Below are 3,174 nucleotides of genomic sequence, written 5' to 3' on the forward strand. Positions count from 1 at the left end.
AGAGTCTTGATTGGTTCGTGCCGCGCTGGCGTCAATGTCGTAACCAGAGCCCTCAGGCTTTTTGGTCAGCGGGAAGGAGAGAATCGAAAAAATTTAAATTTTTTGATTGGCTGCTCTGTTTTAGCTGCGTAACAGCTTCCAGTAGGCGGTAATAAATTTCCAGTACCCCAGAGTCTCTCCTGGCGACCAACCGCTGGCCACAAGGTAACAAGGTTACAAAGCATGTAATGCTTTTATTCCGTTGAGCGTGTTTAAATAAAGGATCTTACTTACTTGCTTACTTGCTTGCTTGCTTGCTTGCTCGCTCGCTCGCTCGCTTGCTTGCTTGCTTACTTACTATTGATAGCAATATAAATGTCCTTAGTTTATTACAAGTTCGGGCATTTTCAGGAAAGCCACAGAAATGTCCTCCCAAGGGCCAAAGTTATTGTTTTGCTTACTGGATTAAATCTACTGCTGTCAGTTTTGACGTTCTCGTTTAATTTTAAACTCCCTAATTAGTCGGGGATTTTTTAGTGACTGGGGAGTAGTTTTGTTTGACCAGTTTGCTCGGCCCCCCCAGTTGTTTTAGCCTTGCTACGGGCCTGCCGAGAAATGAGAGAGATATGACCAAGTGACCATGTTTATCCTATATTTGCAGCTTGCTGAATTTTTTAGATAAAACTAGTGAGCAGCACGTCTGCGAACTCTTACAGTTGTAAAACGATTTATTTTCTCCTAGGCGTTTCGTGCGACTAACGCACACTTCGTCAGGGAGTTTTATAATACAACCTAAGTAACCTGTATATATAACTACATAAAAGACTAAAATAAATTTTACATTACGTAAAACCGCACCCACGCTAGCGGATTTACATGTAGGAAACAGGCGAAAAGGTGTGCAAGGTGTTACATATTTTGTGCGTGACACAATTTTTGGGGCCCACAGTTTTAGCTAAAACTGTGGGCCCCAAAAAGTGATAATAATAGAAATGACAGGCCTTCACGGCTCATTTCGTTATGTGGTGTACATTTTTATGAACGCTGCCTTTATATTTTTGCCCTAACGAGCATGGCCTTAAGAGATTGTCCTCTCTTGTAGGATATAATTGGCGGATTTTTTAATGTTTTTCAGCAAAGGCTGATTTTGTATGAACTTCCAGTTTTGCATCAATATATTTTTAAGGTTACGCACCGATGGGTGGTACGTTGTAGCAAAAGGCAAGATTTGTTTACGAGTTTTTTTCTTTTGCTGTAGAGCCGACTGTCTTCCGGCGAAGTTGACTTCTGCTAACGTTGTCTGTATCATCTTATGGGGGTATCCGCGCGCTATGAGGCGCGATTTAAATTTGGAGATACTTTCTTTGAACGTTGTTTCAGAAGAATTTGTTCTCAGTAGTCTGAGTGCTTCGCCTTTAATAAAACCTCTTTTCACACCCAAGGGATGGCTCGAGGTAAAATGTGTACACTGAAAGGTTTCAGTAGGCTTGTAATGCGTACGGATGTCAAGGATCGATTCATTTCTGAAACGTTCTCCTTTAAAAATTATTGTGTCGAGAAAACTTGTCTCGTTCTCTGAAATTTCGGCCGTAAATTTAATAGTAGGATGGAATTTGTTAGCTTGTTCAATGAACAGGTTAATTTCCTTTTTGTCACTATCCCACAGTGAGAAAATGTCATCAATAAAACGTTTCCATTCTATTGGTTTTGTTTTGCTTTGACTTATCATTTTCGTTTCAATATCAGCCATAAAGATGTTTGCAAATGCAACGGCCATTTTTGTACCCATTGCAGTTCCATGGGTCTGAAGGTATATTTTTTCCAACAAATTGGAATGAATTTTCCTGAAGGATAAGTTTAAGCATTTCTTTGAGGTAGTATGACGGTATAGGAGGTTTATTGTCGTGGAATGCCTCGTATGCTTTGCATACTGTTGTAATTCCCTCCTCCTGTGGTATATTTGTATACAAGCTTGTTACATCCTTTGATACTAAGATAGTATCTTGAGAGACCTTTGTCTTTTCTAAAATAAGCAATTTTACGAGCTCTGCGAGTAAACACATCCTTTTTTCTGTAACCAAGGCTTCCGTGATCATCCTCCCTTCTGGTTTCTTCCAAAAATTCAAATGTTTTTTCACGAAATTCTTTTCCTCTGTCACCTGAGGCAGCTCTGCCATTTTTGTTGGTTCTGATGAGCATGCACCCTGAGACCCAATAGCCAGGTTTTCGTACGGTTGCGCAGAGTTTCTCAGAGCCTTTGGGTCCTGCGTAGTCAAGTCAAAGGATTAGGAGTCGGGAATGGAGTTTCCCAGAGCTTCTTCCTGCTGTTAGCCTCCCACGCAGACATCCTTAGGGGTTCGTCACGCGTTTCCTCGTGGGACGAACTCCTAAGGACGTCTGCGTGTGAGGCTATCCTGCTGTCAGTCATGTGCAAAAGCAAAGAACAAGGAATCGTCTCCAGGGTTTTCCTTCCGGCCGTCAGTCATACGCAAAAGGGAAGGGCTCTGGGGTCAAGAATGGCCACCACTCCCTTGATTCAAGTATGCCGGACAGCAGGACTTCAGTGAAATAACTGAAATTTCTGGGACACCCTGAAACTCAGACAGTTCAGGCACAAAGAAACGGAAAATGGACAAGGGTAACAAATCATGGAGCAACTATAAGAATACAGGGCCACATTCTGAGTGGTATAACTGAGGCGACTCGTTAATCGCTTGAATAATACTTGTTCTATTTGACCAACGAGCCACTTGAATTTGATAGTGGAAAAGTGGCCCTGCATTCTATAGTTTAGCCTGAATGGTCACAGTCGGCTAAATCTGCGAAGCGGTGGACCAAAAAAGTAACGGAGGTGTTTATTGACTTTCGAACAACACGCGTGTTATTAGCAAAGAATACCACTCCAAGGAGAAGGGAGAAAATGATGTAGAGTTGGAAAACTCATTGGGTATCAGTGTGATCAACATCCAGGTTTTCCAGGCCTAAATGGACAAACCGCGGAAACAAATTTAACTATGTTGCACTTGTTTGACTACCCATCGTGGCCATTGTCGCAACATGCTACGTTTGTTTGATCAGCCCCCCGACGCAACACGACGAGTGCGCATTAAAATATTTTGCTGACGCCATGCCGACATTGTTATGACGTCATTCAGAAAAAACAATGTATAAAACCAGTAAAAAGCTGATCAAAGC

At 42.0% G+C, this 3,174-nt stretch overlaps 1 pseudogene; it reads right to left on the reverse strand.

The window, feature by feature from the left end:
* Positions 1 to 135: 135 nt before the first annotated feature.
* LOC146450428 (uncharacterized) lies at positions 136 to 2,415 on the reverse strand (annotated as a pseudogene).
* Between the last annotated feature and the right edge of the window lie 759 nt (positions 2,416 to 3,174).

The sequence above is a fragment of the Pavona decussata genome, unplaced genomic scaffold (genome assembly GCF_977016875.1).
Source record: "Pavona decussata unplaced genomic scaffold, jaPavDecu1.1 SCAFFOLD_468, whole genome shotgun sequence".
NCBI lineage: Eukaryota > Metazoa > Cnidaria > Anthozoa > Scleractinia > Agariciidae > Pavona > Pavona decussata.